Source organism: Mus musculus, chromosome 18 (genome assembly GCF_000001635.26).
Source record: "Mus musculus strain C57BL/6J chromosome 18, GRCm38.p6 C57BL/6J".
NCBI lineage: Eukaryota > Metazoa > Chordata > Mammalia > Rodentia > Muridae > Mus > Mus musculus.
This window is the reverse complement of record NC_000084.6, coordinates 34981484-35007139: the sequence shown is the minus strand read 5'-3', so window position 1 is coordinate 35007139 and position 25656 is coordinate 34981484. Positions and strand designations below refer to the sequence as shown.

Sequence of the window (25656 nt, the reverse complement as noted above, 5' to 3'; positions counted from 1 at the left end):
TGCAGGCTGTGTGGTGTGTTCCAGGTTCTCAGCTTTTGTGAGCTATCACCTGCGCTGGGGTGGGGTTTTGGTGATGTAGCTCTATTTGAGTCATTTCTGCTCCTTTTAGTAACCCCAATAAAACTTAGAGTTCACCATGTTGCACTTTCCTGGTATCCATACTTTGGTCTATTATGGCTCCATATCTGGGGTATGTAGAAGAGTAGTCTCCCCAGGAAGCCTTATCACACAACAGTGGCTTGTGATATAATTCCAGGCCTTGGGAGGTCAAGGCAGTAGGATTCCTCCAAGTTTGAGGCTTGCATGAGATACACAAGTGAGAACCAGATCACCCAGACTTCATAGCAACACCCTGTCACACACACACACACACACACACACACACACACACACACACACACGAGTGAGCAAGAACAAGAGAGAGAGAGAGAGAGAGAGAGAGAGAGAGAGAGAGAGAGAAACACTATGGCTGTTTCTGTTTTCATGTTATTTTTTAAAAACTTTTGTTTGTTTGTTTGTTTGTTTGTTTTTGAGACAGGTTTTTTTTTTCAGTGTCCTGGCTGTTCTAGAACTCTGGTCTCAAACTCACAGAAACCCACTTGTCTCTGCCTCCTGAGTGCTGGGCTTAAAGGTGTGTGCCACCATGCCCTGCCTAAACATTTTTTTATTTAATCTTAATTTTTTTTTGTGTCCAGCAAAAAAAAATTCAGGTGCCTCGTGCCTTTAAGCCCAGCACTTGGGAGGCAAAGGCAGGTAGATCTCTTGAGTTCTAATCTAACCTGGTCTATAGAGAAAGTTCCAGGATAGCCAGGACTACACAGAGAAACCCTTAATCACAAAAACAAAAAAGAAAAAATGTTCACATTTATTTACTGGGTCTGGGAGCTCTATCCATGGTGTGTGTGTGGTGGTAAGAGGACTACTTGCCAACTTGTAAGAGTTGGTTCTCTCGTCCACCATGTGGATTATCAGGCATGGTGGCAAGGGCTTTCACCCACTGAGCCATCTCAATGTACAGCGTAAAGGGGCCAAGGAAAGACCAACACCCTGACCCTGACTTACCTCCAAGTCTAGGGCCAGGGCCAAGAAAAAAAAATCCCACCAATCCCTGAGTTGGTCCCAAGATCTGGCCACAGAAATTCAGCCAATCCCAGGCCACCTGGAAAGCTCCACCTTCAGCCCTCATGAAACCCTAAATAAAGTCTGCCTTCTGCTCGATTCCCTACTGCTTCTTGCCTGAGCAGAGGCATTCGCCCTATTGGGTTGTTCCCAATAAATCTCTTGTGTGAGGCTTGTTTGTGGTGTGACTTTTGGTATTCCTTGACTCCCAACTGCCAGGATAGCATTCCTGTCAGAGCTGTAACATCTCCATTAGGGGAGCTTTTCCTTTCAGAGCTGTAACACTTTTATAGGGGAACGTTTCCGTTTCGAACTGTACCACTTACACAATGGCCCTTACTTAACCTTTTAAGTACTTTGAATAATGTAGCTTTAAAAACCACCCAAACCATCTATATATAGCTATTGTTAAGACATTTCAATGCATGTGGTGAAAAGGCTCAGCAGGGAAATGCACTTGTCTTACCTGGCAACCTGAGTTCAAGCTCGAAAAACCATATAAAGGTGGAAGGAAAGAACTAACTCCATAAAGTTGTCCTCTGACCTACACACACACACACACGCGCGCATACACACACACACACACACACACACACACACACACACACACACGCGCGCGTGCATCACATTACCACATACATATTGTGCACGCACACAATAATTTTTAAATTTATGTATTTATTTGTATAATTATTTATTTATTCTTGTTTTTTGGAGACAAAGTTTCTCTGTGTAGCCCTGGATGCCCTGGAACTCACCTTGTAGACCAGGCGGGCCTGGAACTTGGAGATTTGCCTGTCTCTGCCTCCCAGGTGCTGAGAACAAAGGCGTGTGTCACAAATGCTTAGCTACATAATTCTTTTTAAGATATACTTACACGCAACTCTTGAGAAGCCACAGCCACCTACGTGTCTTCCTTACTGTCTGATTTTCAAAACAGGGTCTTACTCCGTAGTCCTGGTTCTTTAGGTAGACCAGGCTGGCCTTGAAATCCCAGAGACTGGCCTGCTTCTCAAGTGCTGGCATTAAAGATATGTGCCACCATACCCAGACAACACACCTACATTTCTTGACTATATATAACTGTCCTTTCCCTAAGCCTCTCTTTCTAACGGTACTATTAATGAATATGCATGCATACCATGATGGATATATATATAAAGAAAAGGACATAATTTTAGTTCTTTCTTTTCTTTTTAAGAAATTTAGAGAAAGTGTCATTCAGGCACTGTATCACTGAGCTATCTCCCTAGTCCTTAGACTCAGAACTTTTCCTTATTATTACTTTATGTGTATGGGTATTTTGCCTGCATGTATGTCTGTGCACCATGTGCATGCCTTCAGCCCACAGAGGTCAGATGAGGGTTTTGGATCTTTGTAACTGTAATTACAGATGGTTTGGGGCCACCAGTTGGGTGTGGGGGAATCAAACCAGGGTCATCTGGAAAAGCAACTAGTGCTCTTAACTGCTGAGCCATCTCTCTAGTCCCCGACTCCAGAACTTTTAACAAAGAAATTAACCTACACTGGAGATCCAGATTGTGTCAAATATTGATCCTCATCCTGAGAGTAATGGGAAATTGTTGAGTTTAAACAAGATTTTGACTTGTATTTTTAAAGGATTAATTACTCTTGTTGCAGTGAGGATAACACTGGGAGGGTGATAATGGAAGAATAGATAATGGTGAATATCAGGGAGATACAGAGAGAAAAGGTACAGGTTAAAGAGATGCTTAGGAGATCACACTTCTGGGACTTGATTTAATTGGATATGGGATGAGGACGAATCCCTGATAACTACGTAGAACCAGATGGGAGATGACAGGTAAATTATTACACGTGATGCCCTTGAGGTGCCTCTGAAATATCTAAGTGCCAAAAGTGAGTTGGCAGTTTGATGTGTGGTCTAGAACTCCAGGGAGAGGCCAGAGCTGAAGATGATAACTGTGTGGGTTGTTTGCTTATGAGTAGTTCAAAGGCAGCAGGTAAGCTTATGTGACGAGAGAGAAGAGAGTCCATGATCCTGTCACTATTGCCTTCCCTGCCATGACAGTATGTACCTCAAACTGAACCACAGCAGGCTTTTCCTATCTTGAGTTGCCTTTGTTAGGTATCTTGTCAATAAGATAAGTAAGCGGTACAGAACCTCAGAGGATCACTCTGAGCCTCTCAGGAATCCATGAGGTCTGAGCTAACTAGTCATATGCCTCTTTGGCCCGTAAACTAGAGTTATCTGAAGGGAGGAAACCTCCATTGAGAAAATGCCTCCATAGGATCTGACTATAAAGCATTTTCTTACTTAGTGATTGATGGAAAAGGGTTCAGCCCATTGTGGGTGGTGCCACCCCTAGGCTAGTGGTCCTGAGTTCTATAAGAAAGCAGACTAGTCAAGTCATGGGGAGCAAGCCAGTAAGCAGCACCCCTCCATAGTCTCTGCATCAGCTCCTGCCTCCAGAATCCTGCTGTGTAAGAGTTCCTGTCCTGACATCCTTCAATGAAGAACAATGCTTGGAAACATTAGCAGAATAAACCCTTTCCCCCCCAACTTGCTTTTAAAAAAAATTTATTTATTTAAGTACACTGCAGCTGTCTTCAGACACACCAGAAGAGGGCATCAAAACTCATTACAGATGGTTATGAGCCACCATGTGGCTGCTGGGACTTGAACTCAGGACCTCCAGAAGAGCAGTCAGTGCTCTTAACCGCTGAGCCATCTCTCCAGCCCCACCCCACCCCCAACTTGCTTTTTTGTCATGATGTTTTATCATAGAAATAGAAACCCTAACTGTGCCCTTCCCCCAGCCTTGAGCGGGCTGAATCAGACCTTGTTTGCCACAGTCGGCTAGCTCACCTAGGGTGGAGTCTTCTGACCTAGGTGAAGTCTACTGTGTGCCCCATCTGCAGCTTCCTGCAAGAAGCCAAAACCGCTGAGCAGCTGAGCTTGTCTTCCTGATGAGATCCTGGCAAAGTGGGGGATGGGCATCCCCCCTCTAAATTCAGGCCCTACAATTAAAACATTGAGACTTGATCAGAGAACTTTGTCTTGGCTCGATATTTCTCTCGCAGTCCTTCCCATCCATCCCCAGCTTTCCTTTCAGGAACCAAGTAACCCGTGGCCACTCGTGAACACCTAAGACAAGATTAGAACCATTTTCTTAGTACTATACCATGCTTCTTCTCACACTTGCAATGGTGGTGCAAAAGTCACTATGGGTAAAACAGCCTGCACCTAGAAACAGATCCCAACAGTAGTGAACTGTCCCAGTAGTCATTGGCAGACTCTTCACTATGTACACTCACTTAGGAGTACCCAGGATAAAGCAGCAGGAAACAATTATTGATGTCTACTGAGTCCCATGCTTGAGTATGTCTTTTGAGTACTCTGACAGAACTGGAGCACTCATGAAGCCTGGCTGCATCCTAAGTGACGCCATCTTCTCCAGGAGTGACTCTTCTGCACGTGTTACTGTCTTGAGCTGAACTAGTCTTGTTTTTTTGTTTGTTTGTTTGTTTGTTTATTTGTTGGTTTTTTGTTTTTCTTTTTTTTTCATGGAGTTCCATCTTGCTTGAAAGAATGACTGAGACACAAACTACAGTTATTCAGATTTGAGGATGTGGCACATAGTTTCCCAAAAATGAACAAACTAAGCCTGTCACTTCAAGGAAAATAACAAGGAGTATTTGTTGCCAATAATAAGATTGAAGCTTTCAAATGAAAAAATTAGAATTTTGGAACACTTGTGTCTGCCACCATGAACTTGAATGCTTCCTAATCCTTAGAGACGTCTGTTATGAGATTGATGGTGGTTTAATGAATGTGAACTTTAAAGTAACTATATCATGAAATGCACTAACATTTAGAAGATCTGCACATTTAGTAGGTTTTTTCTGTATTTTTCTACATAACCAATATATAAGGTAACAAAGTCTCTTCAAAGTGTAAAATAAACCAAAACATTTTACTGCAATTGCTGGGAATTCTTGATGTGGTTCTAGATTCACGTTGCAATGATCTTTGAGAAACTACTATGAAGGAGTCTGGCACGGTGGGACACACCTTTAAGCCCAGTACTAGGGAAGCAGAGGCAGGAGGATTTTTTTTGTGAGTTCCAGGACAACTTGAGCTATGGAGAGAGGCCCTGTCTTAAAACCCAAACAAAAAACAACAGCAAAAGAAACTACTATGTAGAAATCACAACTGGACCAATGCAGAGATCAGTGTATCCTGAGGAACCCAGCCCCAGTGGATACATCGGCATCACAGCTCCTGGCTCAGAGAACATCCTGGAAGAGGCAGGTGGAAAGATTGCCAGAGGCAGAATAACCAGAAGTCTTCTGTGAGGCAGTCCCTCTTAGAAATGGCTGAGTAAGCCTTTAATCCCAGTACTCTCGAGGCAGAGGCAGGCAGATTTCTGAGTTCGAGGCCAGCCTGGTCTACAAAGTGAGTTCCAGGACAGCCAGGGCTATACAGAGAAACCCTGTCTCCAAAAAAACAAAAAAACAAAAAATGAAAAGAAATGGCTGAGTAAATAAGATCAGAACAATGGCAACATCAACGGACCTGTTAAAAGGGAAGGGGAAAGTTTAGGGATTCCCCACTCCTAGACAAAGAACTGCAGGCAACTATTGACTGCCGGGAGGAGAAGAAGCCCTGTCTAGGGATGAGGCTCTATACTGGTCATCCAATACAGAGTTTTCAGTCTTGAAACCATATCTATTCAAAGAACAAAAACAAAGTCAGCGGGTTCTACTTATATATATAGGGGTGTGTGTGTGTGTGTGTGCTATCAACTTTAGAGTGGTGGAGACTGGGAGATTCTAGACACAACAACTGAAAGGGGCAAGAGGAAGGAAAGGGGGGTGGAGTAAATGATGTAATCCTATTTCAATTAAAAACATTAACAAATTAAGGGGAAGAAATGAGTTGAGCCTATGAGATGGCTCTGCAGATAAAGGTGCTTGTCATTTGTCTTCGACTGCTTTCTATTGCTGTGATATAAATACTGATTAAAATGAACTTGGTAAATAAAAGGGTCTGCTTGACTTACAAGTTACACTCCATCATTGAGGAAGGCCAGGGCAGGCACTGAAGCAGAGGCTATGGAAGAACGCTGCTTCCTGGCTCTCTTCCAGGCTCATGGTCAACTGCCTCTTTTTTTTTTAAGGTTTGTTTATTTTTATTTTATGTGTATGTATGTTTTGTTTGCATGTATATCTGTTACAGTACTCACACGGGTAGCAAAAGAGAGCATCCCTTAGAACAAGAGCTGTTAGCCACTGTATGGATGTTGGAAACTGAATCTTCGGCTACCTTGTACAGTCTAGGACAACCTGCACAGGGGCAGCACTCCCAGGTGGGCAGGACCACCTGCACAGGGGCAGCACTCCCAGGTGGGCAGGACTACCTGCACAGGGGCAGCACTCCCAGGTGGGCAGGACCACCTGCACAGGGGTAGTATTTCCAGGCAGACAGGACCCTTCTCTGTTAATTAGAAATCAAGAAATGTCCCAGAGACATACCCATAGTCCAATCTGATGGAGGAAACTCCTCATCCCTCTTCCCAGGAGTCTCTAGTTTGTGCCAGATCGACAAAGACTAGTGCCTCCCATTCTGAGTTCAATTCCTAGCAAGTGGCCTACCTTCCAAATGTATGCCATGGCACGTACTCACTCGAAACCACACACACAGACTCGGACACAAACACAAACTTATAATAAGTAAAATTTAGAAACTAGTGTTCTTGGTCTATATAGCAAGTTACAGGCCAAGCGAGGAATATAATGAGACCCTGACTCAAAAAAAAAAAGAAAGAAAGAAAGGTATGTCTGTTGCAGCTGTGTGCATTCCTATGGAAGTTAGAGAGGTGGCTAATAGAAGAGCCAGGTTCAGTTTCTAGAACTCACATGGTGGCTCACAAGTCCCAGGGTATCCAACAGTCTCGTCACACTTCTTCAGGCACACAGGTGGAACACAGACCTACATGGAAGAAAAATATCCATACACATAATAAAATAAATTAATCTTGAAGTTTTTTTAAAGGAACTAAAATACTACATTGAGTTGCGGTGGGGAGTGCATTATATTCAGGGTTTGGTTTGGTTTGGTTTGGTTTGGTTTGGTTTGGTTTGGTTTGTCCTGAGATAGGATCTGCCTACTTTGTCCTGACTATCCTGGAACTCACTATGTAGGGGGCAGATAGGGTCAGGCTTGATTCTAAAATGACAGAACATTCAATTTGTCCCGTATTTTGCATGAATTTCCTCTTGAGTTCACAGGCTCCTAGCTCAGCAGAATTAAAATGGGATAAAGTAATTGGAGCAGCAGCCTGTAAGGATGTTCTGGCCTGGTGTGCAAAGGAAATGTGGTACAGGGGGAAGGAGAGAAAGGCGACACAGAGCAGAGGCCAGGCGAGAGCCCACTGAGCCCTTAGGTCCCTGGGGAAGTTTTCCCATCCTTGCTGGTTCACGGGTCAGACGCTGACCCTCAGCTCACATTCCTATGAATCTACTACTGGCTGATTCTTTCCTGTCAGGCTCCTCGCTCCCATTTCTGTTCCTTTTTCTTCTTGCTTCTGTTTCAGATGTGTTCTGGGGGTGGGAGGTGGCCTTGAAGAGATGGCTCAGTGGTTAAGAGCACTCTAGCTGCTCTTCCAGCAAGAAATGAATTCAATCCCCAGCAACCACATGGTAGCTCACAACCATCTGTAATGGGATCTGATGCCCTCTTCTGGTGTGTCTAAAGAGAATGACAGTGTAATCAAATACATTAAATAAAGAAATAAATCTTTTAAGAAAATTTTTTTGCTTTTGTTTTGTCTTTTTTTAAAATTTGTTTGAGGTCTGTGTGTGTGTGTGTGTGTGTGTGTGTGTGTGTGTGTGTGGTGTGTATGTGTGTGTGAACATCAAAGGACAGCTTGCAGGAGTCACCTTCCACCATGCGGGTCCTGGAGGTTTGGCAGCAAGCATCTTTACCCACCGACCTCTCAAGTCCTTCCTTCAGACGCTTCCACTAGATTCTTCTTCCCTTTGCTCTCTCTGAACTCATTCTTTGTCACATTTGTTGTGACTTTGTACTTGCACTGATGTACTGGCTAGTTTTGTGTCAACTTGACACAGCTGGAGTTATCACAGAGAAAGGAGCTTCAGTTGAGAAAATGCCTCCATGAAATCCAACTGTAAGGCATTTTCTCAATTAGTGATCAAGGGGGAAAGGCCCCTTGTGGGTGGGACCATCTCTGGGCTGGTAGTCTTGGTTCTATAAGAGAGCAGGCTGAGCAAGCCAGGGGAAGCAAGCCGGTAAAGATCATCCCTCCATGGCCTCTGCATCAGCTCCTGCTTCCTGACCTGCTTGAGTTCCAGTCCTGACTTCCTTTGGTGATGGACAGCAATGTGGAAGAGTAAGCTGAATAAACCCTTTCCTCCCCAACTTGCTTCTTTTTTTTTTTTTTTTTTTTTTTTTTTTTTTTTTGGTTTTTCGAGACAGGGTTTCTCTGTATAGCCCTGGCTGTCCTGGAACTCACTCTGTAGACCAGGCTGGCCTCGAACTCAGAAATCAGCCTGCCTCTGCCTCTCGAGTGCTGGAATTAAAGGCATGCACCACCACGCCCGGCCCCAACTTGCTTCTTGGTCATGATGTTTGTGCAGGGATAGAAACCCTGACTAAGACAACTGATAACACGGGGTTACTCTTGCTTCCCTGTTCTATTCTCTCCAGGGACCACTGCTCCTACATTTCATTTATATCCTGCCTCTTGAGTGAGCTGCCATCATAGTGACAAAACTCTCTCCATCCCTGTGTTAGTCACTTTCTGTTCCTATGATAAGACACTATGACCAAAGCAACTTATAAAAGAAAGTGTTTACTTTGGCTTAAGCTTTCAGAGGGTTAGAGTCCATGATGTTGGAGCAAAGGAACCACTGAACACTCACATCTTGCTGCACAACCGCAGACACACACACAGAGAGAGAGAGAGAGAGAGAGAGAGAGAGAGAGAGAGAGAGAACTGGGGAATCAAATGAGTCTTGTTGAAATCTCAAAGCCTGCCCCCAGTGACATACCTCTTCCAACAAGCCATGCCTTTTAGACCTTTCCAAATAAATAGTCCTGCCAACTGGGGACCAAATTGTCACACACATGAGCCTCCTCATTCAACCACCACAGTGCTTCATAATGACTCCTATATTTGTTTAGAACTATAAAAGTTAATCTTGATTGTCAACTTGATGGGATTCAGAGTCAATATGAAGAAAAACCACTAAGTATATTGTGGTGGTTTGAACAGGTATGGCCCCCATAGGCTCGTATGTTTGAATGCTTGGATATTAGGAGGCATGACCTTGTTGGAGTAGGTGTAGCCTTCTTGTGGAAGTGTGTCACTGTGAAGGCAGGCTTTGAGGTCACAAATGCTCAAGCTATGCCTAGTGTGGGGATGCAGTCCCCTTCTGCTGCCTGCAAATCAAGATGCAGAACTCTCAGCTCCTTTTCCAGCACCATGTCTGCTTGTATGCTGCCATGCTTCCTGCCATGATGATAGTGAACTAAACCTCTGAACCTGTAAGCCAGCCCCAATTAAATGTTGTCCTTTATAAGAGTTGCTGAGGCCATGGTGTCTCTTCCCAGCAATGGAAACACACATTCATGAGGCATTTTCTAGATTAGGAGAATTGAGCTGTGAAGATCTACCCTGATTGTGAGTGGTGTCATCTCTGTAGCTGGGATTCCAGACTAATAAGAGGAGAGAGCAAGCTGGGCATCTCTTGAGGCTGTCTGACTGTGATGGTAATGTGAGCAGCTGCCTCTCACTCCTGCTGCTGTGCCTCCCCAATCTTATCTTTCTGTCAAGTATTTTGCTGGAGCAACAAGACCAATAATGTTAGCATTCCCTCTAGGCTCCATCCCAGAGTTACCTGGCAACAGCCAGGTGTGCCTGACTCAGTATAAAAGGGGCTGCCCACCCCCTCCTCTCTCTTAATCTCTTACTCTTTGCACTCTCTGTCCCTTCTCTGAGTGTTCATGGCCAACCTCTACTTCTCTTCTCTTTTCTTCTCTTTTCTCTTCCTCCTCCTCCTTCTTCTCTCTCTCTCTCCCTCCTCAACTCCTCTCCCCATGCCATAAATACTACTACTACCATACTACTGCCTCTTCTTTTCTTTTTATAAAACAACATTGTTGCCATGGCTTGGGTTTAGAAACTCACAGGTTCACATCTCCAGCTGCCACACGGAATTGCAGCCATCACTAGACCCATCTACCCAAGCACTGGGAGAGTGGTAAGATTCCAGTTCTACTTGACAGGCAGGACCCCTTTTCCCAAAGAGGTTTGGCCACTCTCTATGGGCTTAAGGGATGGATTTTCCATGGTCCCTATGACTGGCCTTCCAGCAGATGCCCCAGTTTGGACTCTTTAACCCTTGGGTGACCCCTCCCTCTCGGAAGCTGTTTTCTCTCCATGCTGAAGAAAAATTCTAAGCTTAGGTAAATCGTTCTCCCTTGGGCCCAGGGCCCACTCAGCCATTAGCTTCCACATGATGACCCATTAAGTATAGACTTGGCTGCATGCTCTGTGGTTATTATTCTCAGGATGCTGGTAGGAATATTTTAATAACGTCCCTCATCCAATGGACATCTCTTATTCTTCAACCATGCCTCCAGGTTCTCCTCTGGAATGTCTCCTGGAAAAATCTCAAATCTCTAAAACTAATACCTGATTTAAATGCATCCAAACATATACACCTTTGCAATAAGGTTTGGCCCCAGTACCCATTAGATAAGGACTCCAAATGGCTACTTAACTGGCACTTTAAACACAAACTTTTACAACTCTCTTGCTAGTCAGTTCCCCACCCCCTTGATTCTGCTGCCTCCAAGTCCCCCACCACCACCACCACCCGACCTTTGCTCTCTCGCTCTGGGCAGCTGCCACCTGACTATTCTCAGCTCTCCACATTCTCTCTCACTGAGACTCTGTTCCTGCAAGCTCAACTCGACCGTCTGGTGTTCTGTGGCATAGGCGCCAGCTTTCTCCCCACTGACCACTCTGAGCCCACTCGCTCTCCCACCTAAGCAGAGTAGCTAGGAGACAGAATGCTGCTTCAGGGGCTGCTCTCTGTCCTGCCCCAGCCCCTCCCCGGCCCATACTCTGCTCTGCCAAGCCATGGTCACACTTGCGGTGTGGCCCTCACATTGCTTAGATTTCTACAGCTCCATTCTAAGGTATAACACGTGACTTTCCTCCAGGCAGAGCCGTAGTTTCAGCGCCATCTTTGTTATGGGCAGTCCCCAGTTCACTGCCTTTAGGAGTACAACCTGTCAAAGTCACTTAGCAATTAAGATAAAGTTTTCATTCTATCCTGCCTTGGTAAATAATGATTTCTGACAGTAAAAAGATAAAGATCACTGCCTTAAATATATGTTTAGCCTTGTTTTTGCTACTGTTATTAAGTCACAGTGTGCTCTCTATTTGCTAGATACATCTGGACAAGTTATTTAAAAAAACCCAAGTTGTCTAACTCAGATATGCTTAATAAACTAGCTCTCAATCTTGACAAAGATCTGCTAAATGTAACAATAATTGTTTAAGCTTATGACAGAGACTCCCAAAGCCTAACAGTGATGGCCACCCCCACCTCCCAAGGTCTCCAAGAAGATAATGGGCACAGCGACAAGACTCCTGGATTGTGGTGTGATAACCACTGAAAAACACTACCTTGTTGCCTTGCCTGCTGCCAGGGCTTGGCCTACACTGTGGACAAACAGCGGATACCCAGGGAGTTAAATGTCTTACATTGCCTAAGTCAAGGTGGGTCATTTCTTTCAAAAGTACCTACTCCACAAGAAAAACCTTTTTGTCTTCTGGGCCTGATGGCTAGACTGACTCTGTCCAAGCTGTCATGGAGACCACAGGGACCATAGACCATAGACCAACCTCTGTCATTTTAATTAATACATGACTCCTAGATTATAATTTATTCTTCCCAGATTTCTGACTACATTGACAGCTAAGGTAACTATAATTTGATAGGTAACCCACCACCTTATTAGCTCAATAGTCAATTTGTTAACTAGTTAAGATTACCAGATCTCTTATCAAAAGTCAGACCGGTATAGGCTTCCTGATAAAGGACAATTCAGATGTAAGCTTTCATGGATGTAACCTTCTGTTACTTCCTTATCTAAACTCAGTTTCCAGGGACTAAATGCTTCAGATTTCCTCTCCTTGCTATGTCATTGTCCTAACATTAACCAATAGAGTTCTTATAAATTAGCCTAACCCTAATAAAACATTCAATTATACTATCCACTTTCATAATCACAAGTTCAGTTTCCTTTGGTTGTCTTTAACTATAGACTTCAGGTATTTCTCATTCGAAAGCATAGGATTAACTATCATATTCACAAGGTCAAGGTTTTGAGTTTCCTTTGTCTTTTAAATGTAAACTTAAAAATACTTCTCATTATGCTCTTCAGTCTCCGAGACAAAAGGAAAAAGCCCTTCTTGTTCCTTCTGCTCCACAAAGTTTTTTGTCTTCCCAAAGCTCATCTTAAAGACTATTCACGTTGTTAACAAATTTATCTCTTTTGCAAACTTATAAGCTGCTGGAAACCCACTCAGATCTACCTCTCATGGACCAAATAGACTCCATCCAGGTAAGTTCACCTGTCAATTAATAGCCTAAGTTCCCACTTGCTACCTATTCCAGAGGGTGGGATTTCTCTCCTGGGCCCCAGGATCAGGACTCCTCTCCCCACCTCAACCACCAAACCTAAGGGTTTCAAATATACACCTAAGAACATTTTTTTCTCCCAAATGTACTTAACTTTATTCTCAACCTCTAATGTGTGTGTGTGTGTGTGTGTGTGTGTGTGTGTGTGTGTGTGTCTGTGTCTGTGTCTGTGTCTGTGTCTGTGTCTGTGTGTATCTGTGTGTGTTTCAGCATCTTACCAAGTCCAGGAGTTTACTCAAAATCTACATCCAGGACAGCTCCAGAGAAGCAACCCCCAGATGCTCCAGTCTACTCTCACAGACACAGATGCTTCTACTGGATCTGCTCCTTCCCATCCACAGATGGTTCCACAGACCCTGGACAGCAAGGAAACAGTCAACTCTCCTATGACTGGACCAAGATCTCCATACTCATTTTCTTAAGTTTCTCATTCTCAGAGTCACATCGACCCACACTCAGCAGGAAGTAATTAAAGATCATGACGACCCTATTCCTTCTTCACCATTGCCTCTTTCTAGTTTTTCCCTTTTTAAATTAAACCAAAACAGAGGAATGTTAGCATTCCATCTAGGCTCTGCCCCACTATGCCTGACTCAGTACAAAGGGGGCTGCTTGCCCCCTCCTCACTCTCTTACTCTCTTTCCTCTCTGACCCTTCTCTCCCCCATTCCACCTGTTCATGGTCAGCCTCTACTCTCTCTCTCTCTCTCTCTCTCCCCCCCCCTGTCTTTCTGTCTTTCCCTGTCTCTAAATAAACTCTGTATTGTATCCATCCTGGGGCTGGTACCTCAGCAGGAAGGGATAAAGGGATATCTCAGCGTGGGCCCACAGAGGCCCCCCCTTCCCCCCTTCCACCTCACCATACTGCACTTCTACCAAACATATGCCTGATTCTTTCTTTCTTTTTATAAAACACAACAATTAATACAGACCACAAGTCCTCAGCTATAAGCAGGAGTTGTAGTTTGAGTTCAGGTGCTAGTTCTCTGAAGCAGGCCTGTGATTGGCTAATGACTATCCTTCAAAGAAATTTGCAGCTAAGTTATTTGTGCCCAAGCCATAGAAACACTGAATGTAAGTTTCATTTTGATAAAAGCTAGTGACCACAATCATTTATCCCATAAACATAGATTTAGAGGCCCCTCTTCTGAAATGTCCTATTCCTGTTTGACCAGTTTTTCCTGTTAATCCTGTGAATCTATCTGTAAAACTACTATCCTTCCCCACTCAGAAGGAAAGAGCCCAGGGTTCCTGGGCCTGTGAACTCCTAGAATATTGGCCATATACTCTGTTATTAAGAGCCACCTTTGTTTATCATTAGCATAAGGATTGGTGAATCCTGACTCCTCTTTCTCTTTGTCTTGCTTTTGTGTTTGTTTTGTTGTCTTTTGTGGGTTTTTTTGTTTTGTTTTTGTCATGGTTTGAACATGCTTGGCCCAGGGAGTGGAACTATTTGGAGGTGTGACCTTGTTGGAGGTGTGTCACTGTGGGCATGGGCTTTAAGACCTTTAACCTAGCTTCCTGAAAGTGAGTCTTCCACTAGCAGCCTTCAGATAAAGATGTAGAACTCTCAGCTCCTCCTGCACCATACCTGCCGAGATTCTGCCATGCTCTTTCCTTGATGATAATGGACTGAGCCTCTGAACCTGTAAGCCAGCCCCAATTAAATGTTGTCCTTATGAGAGCTGCCTTGGTCATGGTGTCTGTTCACAGCAGTAAAACCCTGAGAGAGTTTTGTTTTGTATGTTTTATTTTTGTTACAGAGTTTCTCTCTACATAGCCCTGGCTGTCCTGAAACTTACTATGAAGAGCAAACTGGCCTGAAATTCAGAGATCCACCTGCCTCTGTCTCCCAAGTGCTGATATTAAAGGCATTCATATCCTGCTGGGCTTTCAGACAGACTCTTACTTAGCCCAGGATGGCCTTGAACTCCCTGTGTAGCAGAAACTAGCCTTGAATTCTTGGCTCTCCCAGTTTTACCTAATAAGTGCTAGAATTACAAGCATGCACTACCATGCTCAGTTTGAATCCTAAATCCCTTAAGACCTTAGAAATCCCCCTTCTCCCTTCTTAATGAAGGCAGTATGGGATGTGGGATTAGATTGTGTCTCATTCACATCCGTGTTCCCTGGATAAGGTCTCCTCTAATCAGCGAGAAGGGCTTGCTCTTAGGCTCACCTTTGAAATGAGTCTTTTTTTTTTTTTCATTCTGTTTACTGTTAGATTATTTGCTTAGTATACTCCTTTTCAAGCCAGCAGAGTGTACAGGAGAATGCTTTCCTTCCCTGTAGCTCATCTGAGAAGTTTCTAAGTTCTAGGAAATCTGGAATCCCTGTTTGGTCCAAGATCACAGAATTTTAACCTTCCTCGGAGCCTCACGAGCATCCTGCGATTTCAGTTATTACTGTCCCATGATGAGAGAAGAGTCAAGTACTCCAAGGTTAAGGAACACCATATGAGAGCCAGAGACTCCAAAATCCAGAAAAGGAAGCCGAGAAGAGCAGGGGTGTATGAAGGGTAGTGGCCATGTGGGTGAGAAGAGCCACAGGTCCATTAGAGACAGGGCTTCAGAGAGACCCAGGTTAACCATCAAGCTGTGACTTATCACTTCTAGAAGCTCCAACAAGTCCATTCCTGTGTCACTTTGGTAAACATCTTAGCATCTTACAATCTCTCTTGTAAACTCATCTAGCCAGGCCTGATAGCATCTGCTTGTAAGTGCAGCTACGGTGGACGCTGCGACACGGTGGACGCTGCGACACGGAGTCCAGGGTTCAGGAGTAGCCTGGGAAACACAGAGTCTGAGATCTTCATTTAAAAGAAAAGAAAAAATGATTCTTTTGTCTTTTTTTTTTTTCCAGAGCTGAGGACCGAACCCAGGGCCTTGTGCTTGCTAGGCAAGCAATCTACCACTGAGCTAAATCCCCAACCACAAGAAAAAAATGACTCTTACCTGATCTTCCTTCAGCTTTTTTGTTTTGTTCTTCCTTGGCTTTTCTGAGTCTGGGTCTCACTGTGTAGTTTATTTTTGCCTTGCCCTCAGAATCTTCCAGCCTCAGTCTTCCAAGTGGATGGAATACAGTCTATATCACCATATCTTGGCCTCTTTTTCAGTTTTACAGTTATATCCAGTGCTAACAATAAAATAGCTTCTATAAACAAAAACAAAATTAACTCTCAGATACTAGAAGCCTAGACCTGGCCTCCAACCTCCAGGCCTCTTTCCTGGTGGCTGACATATCCCAGGGCCATCGAGGCTCAGCACAGGTCCCGCACGAAGCCTCTTTGAGCTCTGCCATTTATCTCTAGAAAGGTGCTGAATCCAGCAAGAGGGGCAGGCATGCTGACATCTGCTCTTCAGAGGCAGAAATGGATGCGGCTTTCTTTCTTTAATTTATTCCCAGGCTGCTCCCTCCCTGCCTTCATAAGCTAGTTCTTATTTCAAAGGGTCAAAGTAATAAAGTAATGAAATGACTCGTCTGGCTCTGTTCTGCTTCTTAGCCTCTTCCTGCTCCTTCCTTGCAGAGGGAGTTCGGAAGCACCACACCTACTCAAAGTCGGACCCTCTTCCTTCTTGGCTCTTGCGCATCTGAGATGGTCAGCATCCTTTCTCTTTTTCTTCCTCCTCCTTTTCTTTTCAGGCAGGGTCTCACTACGTTGCCTCAGCTGGTCTTGTGCTCTCTGCATAGACCAGGCTGGCCCTGAACTCACAGAGATCTTCCTGCTTCTGTCTCTTAAGTGCTGGAATTAAAGATGTGCACCACCAGGCCACGCCATATACAGTCTTTAAATCAATGCCTGGTTTGTGATAAGTATTCAATAAATCCTAAAAGTTATTATGATTATATGTGAATTTATTTTAATAAGTCAGATAAACTATTAAAATTCATTATAGGCTTTTAAGTAAAAAGGAAAGTCTTCCTGCTTTCTGCAAGTATTGCCTCTAGGACTTGCTTTAATGAATTGCTAAAAAGAAGTGATTTATAATTACCATATTGTTGGAAATCAACTAGATACTTCAAAAAGGTGAAAAAGAACTCCATTTCTTGAGTGGGATAAGTATTCCCCTTGGGGTTCTGTTTACAAACTCAAATATTTTGTAAGCAAATAGAACTAAGACAAACCCCAGCCCTCATTCAAGTGAAATGATCATCAAGCTGTTTTGAGCTTTAAGCTTCTGCCTTGCAGACAAGGAACTGTTGCCCTGTGAAATTCCCTAATTTCAGAAGTACCAGGTGAAAAATGTCTATTCCAAGTCTTTGTTTCACACATCTTTATTCCAGCATTGCATAAAATAGAATAATGGCCAACCTATTGTACAAATATAGTCAAATTTCAACCACACATATGTGGATTATCCAAGGCAGATATTTAACCAACAGTGCATTCATTCTTTTTTTTTTTTTTCTTTCTTTCTTTTTCCGAGGCAGGGTTTCTCTGTGTTGCCCTGGCTGTCGTGGAACTCGCTCCCAACAGTGCATTCATTTCTTGCTATTCTACTCACCCTCTATTTTCACTGACCCCCAAAACACACTTGGTCAACTCACTAACACACTTGCATTTATATTCACACAGATAAACTCACATCCATGCATTTGCAGGCAGTCATGTATAACAACATATCTCTCTCTCTCTCTCTCTCTCTCTCTCTCTCTCTCTCTCTCACACACACACACACACACACACACACACACACACACACACATACTTTGCCCAAAGCAGGCAGAGCTCAAAATTAGCTTGTCTTGTTCCCTTTCGCCTCTCACTGGAGGCTTCCCTTTCTGAATCACACAGTGAGGGTGTGGCAGGAAGGGAGAGAGGAAGGAAGGAAAGGAAATCACGGGATATATCCTGGCCCAGCAGTGCAGGCTGTGAGAAGCAGAAGGCGCTTGCCCCCTGTGTGCTGGCATCCCTCCTGCCATTTTACTGAAACTTGAGGGTGTTTTTCTCTCTACAGCACCCACGCTCCCCCCCTTTCTGCCAAAGCTCCTTGTTGTGACAGAGATGCCGATGTTGGGGGTGGGGAATGCAGCTAGGTAGCCTCTAGACTGAGTTACAGCTCCCCCTCCAGGAACAGTGCTGGAGGAGATAGGCTACAGATAAGTTCTGGATTTACTGACAACCTTACAGTCCAACAGTACTGGTAGGTACACAGAGCTGTATACTTCCCTGACATCCATACAGGGGCACACACACACACACACACACACACACACACACACACTTCCCTGACATCCATACAGGGGCACACACACACACACACACACAGATCTAGAGCTGGACAGGCATAACCTAACAGTGATGCTCAGGGAGGAAACCCCATTCCACACTGGCATAGGCCTGCAAAAGCTCTGTGAATAAGGGTACTTGCTGCCAAGGCTGACAACCTGAGTTCAATCCTCAGAGCTTGGATGGTGGAAAGAAAGATCTGATTCCTCCAAGGTGTCCTTGGACCACACTCATGCCGTGGAGTGCACACACACATGCACACATGATAGACAGACAGACATATAGATAGATGTGAATAAAAGCCACACATGGCCCAAATCCCTCTCCTCTCATCTCTCTTTCATCTGGTGGGCCAGAGAACAGCACTGGGTGCTCCTGCAGCACAGGAGAATGGTGAGTCTCTTCTTAGCCATTTGGCTTAGCATAGCAAGTAAAGAAGATGGTGAATCTTGAGTGTCTGTCACTGTCCAGCGTTTTCTAATAGAACACCAGAGGCAGGACTCTAAGACTGACCCACCTCCTCCAAAGCAGCCTTTGTATGGAGGACCCTGGGGGTCTCTCTAATGGCTCCAGCAGCATACTCTAGAAAGCACAGACACAGATTCTGGCCAGGGGGCCCCAGGCTCAGCTGATAGCAGAGGCCCTAAATGAGTTTGAGGCAGAAACCAGCACACTGTGTGAGGAAAAAGCAAGGACTCAGTCTCTCAAATTCTCTCAAGCTCTGGGAGAACCAGCCAATGAAAACTGAGAGCTATGGTGAGGTGGTACTCAGTTATAACTCTTGACAATTAGAAGCTAAGGCAGAGGGCTGGTGAGATGGTTCAGCGGTTAAGAGTGCCAACTGCTCTTCCAAAGGTCCTGAGTTCAAATCCCAGCAACCACATGGTGGCTCACAACCATCTGTAATGAAATCTGATGCCCTCTTCTGGCGTATCTGAAGACAGCTACAGTGTACTTACATACAATAAATAAATATTAAAAAAAGAAAAAAGAAGCTAAGGCAGAAAGACTTGTGAGTTCAAGGCTAACCTGAGCTATATAGTGAGATCTTGTCTCAAAAGAAACAAGGAAGGAAAAAAAGGGAGGGGGAGGAAATGATGGAAGAAGAGAGGGAAAAAGAAAGCCAGAAGGCTAGACATGAATGTCAGGAGACACAACATTGCCATCCTGATTCCCAGTTAGGAAAGCCACAAGGACATTATTATTCTACTTCGTTGGGATAGATGAGACTTTGTGGGTTCCACTGTAAGTCATCAGTGCAAGATGGACTCCACCCTTGTGAGCCACCACTAGATAAGTGTGCTGCCTTCCCTGCCTATATCCTCTCTACCAGGCATCTACACTAGTCCTTGAATCTTATGTACATGCTTTTGATTTAAACACACTACTGTACTGAAGAGAAATATGAGAAAGCTTGCGGTTCAGACATTTTGTATGATTTGATCAGGATCAAATGACTAATAAGTGAATTCACCCCAAGGAGCGAATTGGGATCTTTACCCTTTCTTACCAGAGTCAAGGAACCCTCTCAGCTTCCTCTGAATCAGCAGCTGGTGATCAACTGGTGTTGGGTGGTACAAGTCAAGGGAGAAATGCAAGGGAAACGTAGGGAGTCTCTAGAGTCTCTGCCCATCTTCAACACAAGGACAAGGTGGGCCTGTCCCTTGTCCTGTGCAGGCAGTCACAGGGTGAGTTATCTAAGGCCATGTCTCCACCAGGACCTCACGATTTTTGCCAGTGCATTGCACAGCTGCAAAATGCCCATCTCTGGACATCCAAAGCATGTGTCAATTGAGAAACATTTTTAAAAATAATAAGCACATGGTGATGCAGGCTGTTTGCTTCGGCCAATGTGCTGTCTAAATTGGTCAGCACAGAACACCCTCCTCCTTCCTCCTGCTCCTCCCCATCCTGGGTCTTGGCTGTTACCCACGAGTTCTGGCCAGAGAGGCTTTCTCTCATCTCCTCAGGCTGTGGATGTCTGCAAGATTCAACCTGCAAACTGAGCTGTTTGCCCAGACTTAGAGCTTAGAGGTCTTTCCTAGGTCAGGCTGTGTGTGTGTGTGTGTGTGTGTGTGTGTGTGTGTGTGTGTGTGTTTCAGTGGGTAAAGTGCCTGCCATGCAAGCATGAGGACCTGAGTTCTAAACTCTGCACACAGAAAAAGGCCGTGTGGGGCAGTGCATGCCTGTAATCCCAGCACTGGGGAAACCAAGACAGGACTCTTGGAGCCTGTTGGTCTGCTAGTCTAGCCGAATTGGTAACGTCTGGGTTTAGGATGTTCCTATCCCCCAAAATAATGTAGAGAGCAGTTAAAAAACAAACAAACAAACAAACAAACAAACAAACAAACAAACACCTGGTGGGGGAACACCCTCATAGAAGCAGGGGGGGAGGGGGTTGGGATAGGGGGCTTATGGAGGGGTAACCAGGAAGGGGAATAACATTTAAAATGTAAATAAATAAAATAATCCATAAACAATAAAAAAAAACACACCTGATGTCAACCTCTGGCCTCTATATGTACCACACACACACACACACACACACACACACATACACACAAAGCTAAAAACAAAACAGAAAGCCAGGAAGGGATCAGAATAGTCTCTAAACCGCTAAAAAACATCAAAGATCAAATCACAAGATTACTATCTAGCCAGGAGCTTTCTTGTAAAGAACTAGGGTATACCATTCCCCTGAGAAATAATCCAAATGGGCCTATCAATCACTTAAACAGGAACATATCCCTCAAGAAGCTGTCTGTCCCAGATTTTAAGAAACAGTATAAGGGAAGGCATGGCGGCACACATCTTTAATCCTAGTATTCAGAAGGCAAAAGCAGGTGGATCTCTGTGAGTTCAAGGTTAGTCTGGTATACTTAATGAGTTTCGGGCATGCCGGGGCTATGCTGTGATACCCTATCTCAAAAAAACAAAACAAAACAAAAGCAGCAACAACAAAATGGATAGTATAAATAGTGTAAAGGCTACCTAAAACTTAGGCTGACTCATGGTCGCTCTAGCCCCTGCTCCATCTCACCCTGGATAGCGGTTTCCTTCACGGTGCTCACTTGGTCACTGTCCACGCTCACCCTGGACAAGCCCTCCCTTTACCGTATAATAAATTCCACCTAACTCCTACTCTCTGCGTGCCTTGCTTGAAGTCTTCCAATGGAAACCACAAGACTGAAGAGCTGAAGGGAAGCCAAAGCAAGGTCCTAGTACCAATATAACTGAAATTAGGAAGGGAGAGTCTTCCCTTAAAGGTTCTAGTGTCTCTTTATCACAACTATGAACTGTTTAGAGGCTGGCAGAAAGTCATTCCTGAAATACAACTGTAGGCTTCCCTGCTATTCTCTTTAGTCTTATAGAGAGGACACTGCATTTTTTTAATGACAAAGTTTTAGGGTTTCCTTGTTGGGTTTTGCCATTGTTTATTTGTTTATAGACAGGGTCTCACTCTGGGGGCTGGGATTACAGGGATTACAGATGAATGCTGTTGTGTCCAGATAACGATAGCATTTGCTTATATTTGACTGTGTGTGTGTGTGTGTGTGTGTGTGTGTGTGTGTGTGTGTGTGTGTGTGCACAGGAAAAATTATAGAGCAGGTAAAAGATTTAAAAGAGGACATGGTGGGGAATGGTTGGAAGAAAGCATAAAATCCCCTAGACACAGAGTTACAGACCACTGTAACCCACCATGTGGATGTTAGGAACCTAATGTGGCTCTTCTGGAAGAACGTTCAGGGCTCTTAACTGCTAGCGTATCAGCAATCTGAGCTGAACAGATAGGTTCTTGGCTTTTGACAAAGACCAAGAAAAATATTCCATTTCTACCCAGAGCTTTGCTTTGAAAAACATAGGGCATTCTCAGGCTAAGTATAGAGAGCTGTTAGTAAAGTGCTTGCTCCAGCGCCATACAAAACAGACATGGTAGCACATACTTACAGTCTCAGAACTTGGGAGGCAGGGGAATTAGAAGTTGAAACTTGGGCTAGCAAGATGGCTCACTGCACCAGTGAGAGCACTTTCCCTACAGTCTGATGACTGAGTTTGAATCCCCCAAATCAATCTCTGACTTTTGCACCGTGTTTTCTCTTGCATATACATACAAAATAATTTCTAATTTATTTATTAGTTCAAGGTCATCCTTGGCTACTAGCCAGTTTTGAGTCCAGCCTGAGCTATGTGAGACAACCAAAACAAGCAAAGAAAGGCAGAGGACACTTCAAACTTGTGCAATAACTAGGGGTTAGACATTTCCAACTTTAGGTTTCCTGAAAAGAATTTATTTAGGGCTGGTAGATGGCTCAGCAGTTAAGAGCACTGACAGCTCTTCCAAAGGTCCTGAGTTCAGATCCTAGCAACCACATGGTGGCTCACAACCACCCATAATGAGATCTGAAGACAGCTACAGTATACTTACATATAATAAATAAATAAAATCTTTTTTTAAAATGTATTTAAGTCATTACTGTGTATGCACATGCCACAATGCAGGTACCTTTGCCAGAAGAGGGCATCAGATGCCCTGGAACTGGAGTTATAGCTGGTTGTCAGTGGCCATGCAGGTACTGGGAATCTGGGACTCAAACCCAGGCTCTCTAGAACAGCAGCCAGAACTGTTCATCACTGAGCAATCTCTCCAGCTCCTGTGTTCAGTATCTTAGGGATGGCAACTAAAACGAGTCCCTTTCCTGAGGTTTACAGTCTGTTTAGGAACAGAGAGTTTGAACTTGTGAAATAATGGTGACTACATAGAATAAACTGATCCAGAAAGGTGAGGACACACATGACAGCTGCCAAAGATTTCAACAGAAGATGCTCAGTGCACTGCCTCAGTGGGCAGGGAGGATCTGAGTAAAGCCAACGGCATCTTCATTAACGAGAGATCCCAGGAATAAAGGAGATAGGGGCTGGAACATAAGCACTCAGTTGCTGACTGCACAGTGGCAGTGGCTTCTTTTCCGTCTTTCTCCTCCTCTTCTCCCTCCTTTTTGCTACTCACATTTTATAAAGCACTCTCTCATAAATTACCCTATGTAGGCATGGTGTTACACCACTGAGCCGAGGGAGCTCAGAGGCTAAAGTAGAAAGACTAATGTGAGTTGAGGCTCGATCTGTGGTGTGACTCCATCTCAAAACAAAGCAAGGCAAAACAGGGCCAGGGACACAGCTTACTTGGTAGAGTTCCTATTTAGCATGCACAAAGCCTGGGCTCTTTCCCCAATACCACATTGAAACTCGGCATAGCCTGTAAGCTCAGAATTGAGATAAGGAAGCAGGAGGATCAGAACTCCAGGGTCATCTTTGGCTACATGGAGAGTTAAGGCCAGCTAGACTACCTGAGACCCTGCCTCAAATAATAGAAAACTTCTTACATGGCATTTAACAATAATCCTGTGATTATTTGGGGCAGATGGTACTGATTCCATTTCATGACTGAAAAAAATAGGCTCAGGGTATTTAAATTGCCCAAGCCATAGAAGAAAGACTGGAAGCCACTGTTCTGATTTTCAGCACAGCTTTCCTTGCTGTGGGGAGAAGAGTGGATAATTCAAGCAGACAGAACAGAAGAAGAAAGAAGCAGTGAACTCAGATAGCACCATTACATGTCAGCAACTCTGAGCATCTCTTTAAGGAGTTTGAGCATTCTGGCCTCTCCTCTAATTAGTACACGTTTGCCCAGATCACAGGCCCAGCTCAGGAAGAGGAGAGAGTTACTGGCAGACAATTTCAACACAGCAGAAAAGCTGCAAGAGAAATCCACCATGTCTACAATCTCATTAGCACTACGGATCCACACACATGCAGCAGACCTGCAGGTTGTCACTTGTACGCTACTAAGCCTGAGGCCCGAAATAAATTAGTTTGTGTCTCAGAAAAACAAAGCTATGTTGCTCATATTAAGTATTTCCGTGGATTAAAATGCCTTGTACTGTTCTGTGGGTCGGTTCTTTTCTCAGGACACTGCTGAGGGTTTAGGAGGGTTATCTACCACACCCTCCACACAAACCCACCTTGAACCTCTTGGCCCTGCTCGGTTGCTCTCCAGTGGGGACTGGCCACCTACCTGTTGTCTATCAGATCGAAGCACTGAGGCTCTGTGTAGGGGGCTTTAGCATCTGTTTTTGGACTGTTCTGCCTTCTGGGGTTGCCCTGGCAACCAACTGCCTGAATGTGTTTCTTAGAAAAGCCTGGGAGTGAGGGAGGAGGGAGGCAGGCTCTGAAAAGAAAAATGTAGGGAACAGGCCAGGCACTCTCTGCATTTCCTCCTCCAAGTCACGACTATCCTTACCTTCTCTGGGTCAACAGGACCAGTCAGAGACTTACCTTGAAGACAGTATGTGTGTATGTGTGTGTGTGTGCGTGCGTGTGCGTGTGCATGTGTGTGCGTGTGTGTGTGTGTGTGTGTGTGTGTGCATGTATGTGCGTGTGTGTGTGTGTGTGTGTGTGTGTGTGTGTGTGCATGTGCAGCCCTGCTGTGAAATCCAATAACTAGCCAGGCACAGTGCTACATGTCTATAAACCCAGCACTTAGTTGGTAAAGGTTGAAAGATCATTTCATGTTCAATATCATCCTAAACTACATAGTATTTTGAAGCAAGTCTGTGCTACACTACAGCCTGTTTTAAACAAACCAGGAGAGATGGTTCAGTGGTTAAGAGTACCTGTTGCTCTTACAGAGGACATGATTTGATTCCTAGTACCCACATAGGGGACCAAAACCACCTGGTACTCTAGTTTCAGGGGATATGATTCCCACAGCTCTGACCTCTGTAGGCACCAAGCACACCTATGGTACAAACACATACATGCAGGTGAAGCATTCATACACAAAAAAATACAATAAATAAATCTAATTTAGGGCTGGAGAGATGGCTCAGTGGTTAAGAGCACCGACTGCTCTTCCAGAGGTCCTGAGTTCAAATCCTAGCAACCACATGGTGGCTCACAACCATCTGTAATGGGGTCTGATGCCCTCTTCTGGTGTGTTTGAAGAGAACAATAGTGGTGTACTCATATGCATAAAGTAAAATCTTTTAAAAAATAAATCTAATTTAATAAATAAATCTTTAAAAAAAATAATAAATCTGCCAGGCAGTGGTGGCTCATGCCTTTAATCCCAGCACTCGGGAGGCAGAGGCAGGCGGATTTCTGAGTTCGAGGCCAGCCTGGTCTACAAAGTGAGTTCCAGGACAGTCAGGACTACACAGAAAATCTCTGTCTCGAAAACCTCAAAAAAAAAATAAAAAATAAAAAATAAAAAATAAATCTAATTAAAAAAAAAAAAGCCAGGCAGTGGTGGCATACATCGTTAAGTGCTCACTAGCACTTGGGAGGCAAGAGGCAGGTGGATCTCTGAGTTCCAGGACAGCCAGGGCTACACAGAGAAACCCTATGTTGAAAAACCAAAGAATAAAATAAATACATGAGTAAACAAACAAACAAACAAATAAGAACAAAACCAAGCAATCCTAACCTAGCACAATGCCTGGCACATAGGCACAAAGAAACTGCTGTTGAATGGATAAGAGACTGAATGAGAACATGGCAATCTGACAGAAGCAGCAGCAGAAGCAG

The 25656-nt window shown here is 44.3% G+C and overlaps 2 long non-coding RNA genes across 2 annotated transcripts; one reads left to right on the top strand and one right to left on the bottom strand.

Annotated features, from left to right (window-relative positions):
- Positions 1-3665: 3665 nt before the first annotated feature.
- Positions 3666-24466, bottom strand: Gm36037 (predicted gene, 36037). The gene is made up of 3 exons (NR_167746.1): positions 24146-24466; positions 7024-7096; positions 3666-4122 (listed from the first exon to the last, which is right to left on the bottom strand). It is a non-coding gene; the product is annotated as a predicted gene, 36037 (long non-coding RNA).
- On the top strand, positions 11664-13502 carry Gm41690. The gene is made up of 3 exons (XR_877301.2): positions 11664-11918; positions 12713-12766; positions 13054-13502. It is a non-coding gene; the product is annotated as a predicted gene, 41690 (long non-coding RNA).
- Positions 24467-25656: the final 1190 nt, after the last annotated feature.